This window comes from Moschus berezovskii, chromosome 2 (genome assembly GCF_049115385.1).
Source record: "Moschus berezovskii isolate FMDL1 chromosome 2, NW_MosBer_1.0, whole genome shotgun sequence".
Taxonomy (NCBI): Eukaryota; Metazoa; Chordata; class Mammalia; order Artiodactyla; family Moschidae; genus Moschus; species Moschus berezovskii.
In genome coordinates, this window is record NC_142461.1 from 80,747,920 (window position 1) to 80,758,775 (window position 10,856).

The 10,856-nt window shown below is 41.1% G+C and overlaps 1 pseudogene; it reads right to left on the bottom strand.

Moving 5' to 3' along the window:
* Nucleotides 1-1,074: 1,074 nt before the first annotated feature.
* Nucleotides 1,075-2,377, bottom strand: LOC129538532 (nuclear prelamin A recognition factor pseudogene; annotated as a pseudogene).
* Between the last annotated feature and the right edge of the window lie 8,479 nt (nucleotides 2,378-10,856).

Genomic DNA, 10,856 nt, shown 5'->3' on the forward strand with positions numbered 1-10,856 from the left:
CCCAAGAGCACTACATGCATGCCAGGTGGGGGTCCCGTCAGAAGCCAGGTGGATGAGCCAGGCCCACAGTGCCCGTGGGGAGGATGATGCGGGGAGGTGGGGGTGGGGAAGGAAGACAGGCGGGACCACTGAGAAGCTGCCTCATCTGAGGCTGGTATCAGAATGGCTGTCACCTGCCTGATCCCACCCAGAGAAGAATGGAGCAGGCAGACTCCTGACCACACAGCTTGGCCTGAGCAGGTCAGCTGCCTCTCCCGTCCTTCCTTTTATAACAGCTGTCACCCTTTGCAGGCCTCCCTCTGCCTCGAGGTGAGTTCACTTAAAGACTGAATGTGCAAGCATAAGTTTGGGGCATAAGTTAGAGTGTCTGGTCCCAGAAGGTGCTGCTACTGCACTCTGGCCACCGTGGCAGTAAGAAACACAGCCCACTGTTCCAGAACTTTTTCTCTAGAGAAGCTGAAAATCCAGATTCATATGAGCCCCCTGATTCCAAAAGGATGCAGTTTATTTACATTCTGGCCAAACCATTCTCAGGAATAAAAAACATGGGTAAAAATAAGAGCCAACGGGGCAGACCCCAGACCATGGCCCACAACCGCCACAGCCTGCCTGCTTCCTGTCATTTCTACATCAAATCTCTCTGAGGCACGTGAATCAGAACTTCTGGGGTCTTAACTGTTCACAGGACAGTTTTTGGATTTTTTTTTTTTTTTAAGCCTAAAAGACAGTAGTCTGTCTCCATTCTTGTTCTTTGAAAATTTTTAGTCTTAAAGGGAACTCAAATTGGGGCAACCCTTCTCTCCTGTTAAAATATTTCAGTCATACACATATGATGAAGAGAGTACCACATCGAACTGAGGGAGGGGGCTGCTGACAAATGTGGGGAGCAGAGGATTCTGAAAAACCAAAGTAGTAAAAGGAAAGCTGAGCTGTTTTCTTCAAGTGTCTCTGATTCCCACACAGGTCAGCTCCTCCGTCCTCAGGCAGCTGACAGGCCTGTCTCCCAGTCTTCTTTACTTCATCACTTGATGGCTTGGCTGTCAGTGGGTTGCCCTGACCCCTAGTAAGCGTTGTTCAGGGCCTCCTGGACACAGAGGGAGTCGTGCCTTCCAGCCACTCCCTGTATAACTCCCGCAGGTGGATTCTGGCCTCTGGGAGCTGCACAGGGATGCCAGCGTAGATGCCTTTCATCTTCTGCAGCAGGGCCTTGTTTGTGCGCCATTCTTGGTCTGAGCTTGGCCTCTGCCATTGAGGCATACCCGAACACAGGCAAGAACCTCCACAAAGTGATAAGGGAACTTGCCCTTCTTCCATTTTAGGACCCCGTTCTGGATGTTTCGAAAGCCATAAGCTGCAGCCAAGTGCAAGAAGACCTCCCCACTCTTCTCAAGGGTGACCTCCTGGAAGTCTTTTTCCTCAGCGCACGCTAGGTGACCTCCCAGCGTCCTCACTGAACAGCTCCTCGCCCGCATGTCTGAAGATACGTGCCAAGCACCGGTCAGAGCTGGCTCCATTGTGGCGTCTCAGCTCCTCCTCTTTCACATCTCCAGAGCGCCCAGGGCAGCATCTCAATCATCAAGAGGTCACTCTGTTCCATCATCTGAGCTATTTTACCTGAGGTCAGCACGCAGTCAGTCCCCCGGGAACCCCGAGAGGCCATTAGGATGTCTTCCTGAAGGGCCTCCAGCTTCTTGTCATAGCGTGGTGCCACGATAACATGGAAAACCTTGTCTGGGGACAGATTCTGCAATCTGGCAAAGTAGTCCTTCACCAGGGATCCCATGATGTGCTAGGGAGACGTGGCAGTGCAGAGGTGGGGGGTGATGGGGTGACACAGTATCCGCTCAGCCTATCGGACCCAGCCAGGTCCTCAGGCAGAGGTCAGCATGGGTAATGAGGGCTCTTCCTCATTGTGCTGGCGGAATCGACGCACAAATTCTTTTTGACTCTCCAGGATGCTGAAATCTGCAGCGATCGTTGTATCGAAGACAATGCACTCCGAGACTTTTGAGGAAACCACAGTCTTCTGGATGCATCAGTCACACCAACGCTGAATTTAGCAGCAAAATAAGGCATTGACTGAGGACACAGCGACACTACCAGCGCCTTGTGCTTTGAGGTATCCCGTTTCTTATTAAGGTTCAGAACTCGGAAGAAGTCCTTGGCGTTCTGCTGGGAAACCTGGACTCCTTCCTCTGCAGACACGCAGCTGTCACAGGTCAGGCAATCACTCAGAAATATCTTGGCATCAGCCAATTTATGGAATTCTCCCTTCTCTCCATTCTCCTGGGCTGGACTTGGTACATCGATGGATGCATTCTCATTGGTCATCAGCTTTTGTTTTTACACGACATTCCGTCCGCATACAATGCTCACAGTTTATCTGGAGCTAGGTGGGCAGGTCCGGATGTGCAGCCTGAGGGGAGCACTGAGAACCGCGGTCACCACCCCTTGCCACCCTTTGTTGTGGTCCGGTGCTGCCCTCTGAAAAGCACTATACTCTTTAGGAAGCAGGAAGTCATTCTTAGTCTACTTCTGACTGGCAGTAGACTTGCAGCAGGCAAATCGCTCTCTAAACTTCCTAAAGCAAATAATGCAGCACGGTTAGAGTGTTTGTTATATATCCTTTTCGTTGTGAACTTTGGCGTAATCATATCTTACATGGTTTTTACAGTTCCAAAGATGTTCCCACATACTATTTTTTTTGTGTGACTGTATAAGCCCTGTAAAAGATAGGACGTATTTTATTCCCCACATGTTACATGAAAAGTAACTAAGACCTCAGAGGTCAAATAATGTCCCTCAGGTTGAACACTGAGGGAATTTTCCACTGAATGTTAGCAAAACATCCCTGAAGCCTTGATTCCTTTCAGTCTCATTTTTAAATATTACTCTAAATATTATCCAATATACATGGAGAGATTAAAAATGCCGGTAATGATCATTTAATACGCGTATTTATATTTGCCTTTTAGATGATCCCAGTATTCTTGCTGGGAAAATCCCATGGACAGAGGAGCCTGGTGGGGTTGCAAAGAGTCAGACACAACTGAGTGACTGAGCATGCATGCACGCCTTTGGATTCTTCTTATGTAAATGAATTGTTCAAAACCTTGCTCCACTTTACAACTGTGTTACTTGTCCATCTCAAGTTTTAGGGGTTCTTTGTATATTTTCTTGCTTGTGTGTAAATATTTTGCTAAGTCTGTCACTTCTATTTCTACTGTGTTCACAATACTTTTTCCTGTAAACAGTTTTAAAAGTTTAATCACATTTATACATACCTGCACATATTTATAGTTTGTGTTTATTGGGGCTTAATAATAAATCCTCATGGACAGAGGAGCCTAGCAGGCTACAGTCCATAGGGTTGCAAAGAGTCAGACATGACTGAGAGACTAATGTTTTCACTTTTATATATGCTAAGTTAATAATGATATTTTGCTATATTTGTGTAGGAATGTGTAAAATTTGATTATTGTGTACAGAATGAGGTAGAGATCTATTTTTTTTTCCATATGAGCATCCATATTGTCATGATACTGTTTTTAAGTGGTCTGTAAGTCTCCTCTAGTGTGATATGGTTTGTATTTAATTAATTGGTTCCCAAATACCAAAAACTTCCATATGGCATTTCTTTGGTCTGTTTACCCAATGATACACTATATCATAATGTTTTCAATTACTTTTACTTTAATTAAACCTTGACGTACTATGGAGAAAATCAGCATTTTGCTTGTATTTTCCTTCATTGACTTAATATTCTTATTCTTTACTCTTCAATGAATATTAAGATCTATTTCTAATTATCTGCTATGGTCTGTTAGTTTATAGGATCTCTTTGATGTAATGCACAATTTTATTACTAGTTCAGTTCAGTTCAGTTCAGTCGCTCAGTCGTGTCCGACTCTCCGCGACCCCATGAATCACAGCACGCCAGGCCTCCCTATCCGTCACCAACTCCCGGAGTTCACTCAAACTCATGTCCACAGAGTCGGTGATGCCATCCAGCCATCTCATTCTTGGTCGTCCCCTTCTCCTCCCACCCCCAACCTTTCCCAGCATCAGAGTCTTTTCCAGTGAGTCAACTCATCGCATGAGGTGGCCAAAGTATTGGAGTTTCAGCTTTAGCATCAGTCCTTCCAATGAACACCCAGGATCAATCTCCCTTAGAATGGACTGGTTGGATCTCCTTGCGGTACAAGGGACTCTCAAGAGTCTTCTCCAACACCACAGTTCAAAAGCATCAATTCTTCGGCAATCAGCTTTCTTCACAGTCCAACTCTCACATCCATACATGACCACGGGAAAAACCATAGCCTTGACTAGACGGACCTTGGTTGGCAAAGTAATGTCTCTGCTTTTTAATATATTATCAAGGTTGATCATAACTTTCCTTCCAAGGAGTAAGCGTCTTGTAATTTCATGGCTGCAATCAGCATCTGCAGTGATTTTGGAGCCCAAAAAAATAAAGTCTGACACTGTTTCCACTGTTTTTCCATCTATTTCCCATGAAGTGATGGGACCAGATGCCATAATCTTTGTTTTCTGAATGTTGAGCTTCAAGCCAACCTTTTCACTCTCCTCTTTCACTTTCATCAAGAGGCTTTTGAGTTCCTCTTCACTTTCTGCCATAAGGGTAGTGTCATCTGCATATCTGAGATTATTGATATCTCTCCCGGCAATCTTGATTCCAGCTTGTGCTTCTTCCAGGCAAGCGTTCCTCATGATGTACTCTGCATATAAGTTAAAGAAGCAAGGTGACAATATACAGCCTTGACGTACTCCTTTTCCTATTTGGAACCAGTCTGTTGTCCCATGTACAGTTCTGACTGTTGCTTCCTGACCTGCATACAGGTTACTAGTGAATAATGTCAATTTGGACTCCTTTTTAAATCTCTGGTGTTGGTGTATGTGTATAAATATATATATTATTTTTCTTATTTCACTAGACTTGCTCAGCTCTCCATTAAAATGATGACTAGGGACTGTGTGAAAGCCTTTGACTGTGTGGATCACAATAAACTCTGGAAAACTCTGAAAGAGATGGGAATACCAGACCACCTGACCTGCCTCTTGAGAAACCTGTGTGCAGGTCAGGAAGCAACAGTTAGAACTGGACATGGAAAAACAGACTGGTTCCAAATAGGAAAAGGAGAACATCAAGGGTGTATATCGTCACCCTGCTTATTTAACTTATATGCAGAGTACATCTTGAGAAACGCTGGGCTGGAGGATCACAAGCTGGAATCAAGACTGCTGGGAGAAATATCAATAACCTCTGATATGCAGATGATGCCACCAGTATGACAGAAAGTGAAAAAGAACTAAAGAGCCTCTTGAAGAAAGTGAAAGAATACAGTGAAAAAGTTGGCTTAAAGCTCAACATTCAGAAAACTAAGATCATGGCATCCAGTCCCATCACTTCATGGCAAATAGACGGGGAAACAGTGGAAACAGTGACAGACTTTATATTTTTGGGCTCCAAAATCACTGCAGATGGTGACTGCAGCCATGAAATTAAAAGACATTTACTCCTTGGAAGGAAAGTTATGACCAACCTAGAAAGCATATTGAAAAGTGGAGACATTACTTTGCCAACAAAGATCCGTCTAGTTAAAGCTATGGTTTTTCCAGTAGTCATGTATGGATGTGAGAGTTGGATTATAAAGAAAGCTAAGCACCGAAGAATTGATGCTTTTGAACTGTGGTGTTGGAGAAGACTCTTGAGAGTCCCTTGGACTGCAAGGAGATCCAACCAGTCCATCCTAAAGGAAATCAGTCCTGAATATTCTTTGGAAGGACTGATGCTTAAGCTGAAACTCCAAACTCCATTTGGTCACCTGATGTGAAAAACTGACTCATTTGAAAAGAACTTGATGCTGGGAAAGATTGAAGGTGGGAGGAGAAGGGTACAACAAAGTATGAGATGGTTGGATGGCATCACTGACTCAATGGATAAGCGTTTGAGTAAACTCTGGGAGTTGGTTATGGACAGGGAGGCCTGGCGTGCTGCAGTCCATGAGATCACAAAAAGTTGAACATGACTGAGCGACTGAACTAAATAGAACTGAGGGAGAAGCCTGGCATGCTTCAGACCCTGGGGTTGCAAAGAGTCAGATATGACTGAGCAACTGAACTGAACTGAAGAATGAAGAAGTTTCTGGCCCCTGACTTTGAACAAATCTATCTAACAATACACCATCAAGTACAATATCTTTCACCATTTTAATTAGATATCTATTATCAATTCAAGAAATTACATTCTAGTACTATGTTTATTACATTTTATTTCACTGATGGATTTTGAAATTTTTAAAAACTTATTTTCTCTCATATATTTTTCTTTGTACTTTAATTTGATGACATGATGTATTGCTTTAATAGATTTTCAAAATGAAATCATCCTTGCAGTCTGAGATAAATAACTTTTGAATTTTTAATACATTGCTAAATTAGATTTTTCACTATTTTATTTCGGTTTATTGCATTTGTATTTATACATGAAACTGCTGCATAATTGTGGTTACTTGTATCGCCCTTGTCTTGTTTTGAATCAGAATTATTCAAACACTTTAAAATGAGCTGGGGGCATTCTAATGCAGAGCTGGACTATCTGTTTCCTAAAGATTTCATAGATTTTCCTGAGCCTGGTAGGTATTTTTGATAGTAGAGGGGTAGGGAAATTATGAACTACTTATTCCAGTTGCTTGATGGTTTTAGACTCTTGTTGTTTTTTTGCTACTTTTTAAAGTGCTGTTTCCATTAAATATGGAGTTGATACGAAATATATTCATAGCAATCATCGGCAGGAGAAGTAACATCTTGTTTCCTGTCTTTTGGTACAGTTGATCATTCCCTCCCCAGGTTTCCAGGCCCCTGTCTGCTGTTTTCCCTTTCTGGCTGCCCTATGCAATCTCTAGTCGTGTTCTTCCTTACCTACCTGACTTCTTCATATGGAGTGGCCCCCAGTGATCATTCCTGGCATATTTTCAGTCCAATCTCATTTCCAGTGATTTCTTTTGACTTTATGCCTTTACATAGCCAGCTTAGACCTCTTTCCTGAAGTTCAGACCCATGTATCCAACTGGCTGCTTTCTATCTTTTTCTGGATGTTCAATAAGCATCTCAAAGTTAAAATGTCCAAGTTTGTGTCCTAATTTTATCTACTTATTCTTCTTGCAGTTTACTCTCTCAGTTAATAGAATCTCTACCTTGATTTAGCTTTCACAAAGACTTTGAGCCAGAGAACCCACCGAAGACCTACCTAGATTCCTGAATTATAGAAACTGTAACATGATTTTTGTGCTTCTCTAAGCTCCTCTGTCCATGGAATTCTCTAAGCAAGCATACTAGAGTGGGTAGCCAATCCTTTCTCCAGGGAATCTTCCAAACCCAGGGACTGAACTCAGGTCTCCTGCATTGCAGCCAGATTCTTTATGATACTTGCCACCAGGGAAGACCAGTCAGTTCAGTTCAGTCACTCAGTCTTATCTGACTCTTTGCAACTCAATGAACCACAGCACTCCAGGCCTCCCTGTCCATCAAAACTCCCGGGGATTACCTAAACTCATGTCCATTGAGTTGGTGATGCCATCCAGCCATCCCAACCTCTGTCATCCCCTTCTGCTCCTGCCCTCAATCTTTCCCAACATTAGGGTCTTTTCAAATGAGTCAGATCTTCTCATCAGGTGGCCAAAGTATTGGGGTTTCAGCATCAATATCAGTCCTTCCACTGAATACCTGGGACTGATCTCCTTTAGGATGGACTAGTTGGATCTCCTTGCAGTCCAAGGGACTATCAAGAGTCTTCTCCAACAACACAGTTCAAAAGCATCAATTCTTCAGTGTTCAGCTTTCTTTATAGTCCAAATCTCACATCCATACATGACTACTGGAAAAACTATAGCCTTGACTAGACGGACTTTTGTTGGCAAAGTAATGTCTCTGCTTTTTAATATGCTGTCTAGGTTGGTCATAACCTTCCTTCCAAGGAGTAAGCGTCTTTTAATTTCATGGCTGCAGTCACCCTCTGCAGTGATTTTGGAGCCCCCAAAAATAAAGTCTGCCATTGTTTCCACTGTTTCTCCATCTATTTGTCATGAAGTGATGGGACTGGATGCCATGATCTTAGTTTTCTGAATGTTGAGCTTTAAACCAACTTTTTCACTCTCTTCTTTCACTTTCATCAAGAGGCTCTTTAGTTCTTCACTTTCTGCCATAAGGGTGGTGTCATCTGCATATCTGAGGATTTTGATATTTCTCCTGGCAATCTTGATTCCAGCTTGTGCTTCCTCCAGCCCAGCATTTCTCATGATGTACTCTGCATATAAGCTAAATAAGCAAGGTAATATACACCCTTGATGTACTCCTTTTCCTATTTGGAACCAGTCTGTTTTTCCATGTCCAGTTCTAACTGTTGTTTCCTGACCTGCATACAGGTTTCTCAAGAGGGAGGTCAGGTAGTCTGGTATGCCCATCTTTTTCAGAATTTTCCACAGTTTATTGTGATCCACACAGTAAAAACCTTTCGCATAGTCAATAAAACAGAAATATATTTTTCTGGAACTCTCTTGCTTTTTTGATGATCCAGCAGATGTTGGCAATTTGATTGGTTCCTCTGCCTTTTCTAAGGCCAGCTTGAACATCTGGAAGTTCACAGTTCACATATTGCTGAAGCCTGGCTTGGAGAATTTTGAGCCCATCTATATATAAAAATGTATGTAAAATACATACATATTTATTAAATATATAAAATAATCTATTAATATATATATTTATTTTCTTCATATTTATGTAAATATACCTTGGAGATTTTGAGGAGTGGTTCCAGATCACTGCAATAAAGCAAGTTATACAAATTTATTTGGTTTCCCAGTGCATATAAAATTTATGTTTACCATATAATATAGTCTGTTAAGTATGTAATAGCATTTTGTCTAAAAAATCTACATACTTTAATTAAAAATACTTTACTACTTAAAGAATGCTAATCCTAATCCTAGCCTTCAGTGAGTCGTAGTATTTTTTGCAATAGTAACATCAAAAATCACTGATTACAAATCACAACAAATATAATAATAATGACAAAGTTTGAAATTCTGTGGGAATCACCAAAATGTGATACAGAGATATGAAGTGATCAATTGTTGGAAAAATAACCCCAACACACTTGCTTGGTGCAACGTTGTCACAAACTCAATTTGCAAAAAATTCAATATCGGCAAAATGCAGTGAAGCAAAGCACTATAAAATGAGGTATGTGCAGTGCTTAGTCATTCAGTCATGTCAGTCTCTTTGAGACCCCATGAGACCCCAGGCTCCTTTATCCATGGAGATTCTCCAGGCTAGAATACTGGAGTGGGTTGCCATGCCCTCCTCCAGAGGATCTTCCCAACCCAGGAATCAAACCAGGGTCTCCTGCATTGCAGGCAGATTTTTTATCAGCTGAGCTACCAAGGAAGCCCAAAATATATTATCTTGATATTACCAAGATATATATAATATATCTGATTTGTATATATTTATTTGTTACTTTTACTATATAAATCATAACTTATATATAAGAAAGTTATTCACATCATTATGGAGGCAGGTACCTCCCAAGATCTGCAGGGCCATTCAGTAACCTGTAGAACCAATGGTTTACTTCCAGTCTGATCCCAGAAGTCTGAAAGCAGAACTGATGGTGTGGTTCTAGTCTGAAGGCTGGTGTGCTCAAGACTCAGGAAGGAGCATATTTTAGTCTGAGTAAAAAGGCAGGAAAAATTCACTGTCCTATTTGAAGGCCATCAGACAAGAACTCTCTCTTACTTTGGGGAGGTTCAGTCATTTGTCCTATAAAGGCCTTCAAGGGATGGCCTGAGGAGCAACCATGTTAGAGAGAGCCATCTGTTTTACTCAGTATATTGATTTAAATGTTAATCTCATCCAAAAACGCCCTCACAGAAATACCCAGAATAATGTTTGAAAAAACATCTGGGACCCTGTGGCCTAGTCAAGTTGACACATAAAATTAACCATTGCAGTAGCTTACTATAATCTCCATTTTAGCTCTATAGGTCTTATAGTGAGCAGAAATACCTCCAAATTTCTGAAATGGATTCTTTGCTTTGTCAATGTTAGTGTGGTTTTTCATCTCCTCAGACTTTTCAAAAATATTTTAATGTTTCAAATTGCATGTGGTATATGTGCCATGCAATTCTACTTGATTTCTAATTCAACCAGATGCCTGAGTTGGCATTTAAGAAATATTTTTAACAAATATTTTAAAATATATTCTGATGTAAAAGGTAAGTGTTAGAAGTAATAAATATTTATAATATAGGCCTTGTTAACAGGATATCAACTACATTTTAATTAGTTTTTAACTTTTGTGTCTTATTCAAAAGAGTCAAAAAAGTGTCAAGTGACTCATTTGCTGAGTAATGAGGGTTCTATTACAATGAATATTGAAGAGTATACCTTTGGATACCTTGTAATTATAATTTGAGCATTTTTCCAATTATACAAAAACATTTTCATTTCGTTCAAATCTGAATAATTTTAACCAAAGAAATAGTAATAAATCAGAATCATTTTACTTGTCAGAATTTTGATGAAAGAGGTCTTAACAGCCAGTGTGTAGACCTACACAATTACTTCTATGAAACACCTCTCAAGCAAATTCTTTTGCTGCAATTCAGAGGATCATTGGCTTACTTTAAATAGATGTTTGGTAAACAATTTCCCACCTAAGAGGGTCTTAAAGCAACTCAGCATATCTTTATTTTAGCCTCCTAAGCTCAGTAAATTCTCTATTTTTCAGTAAAGTAAAAGGACATTACCTAAGTAAATAACCTTGGACAGTAATTACT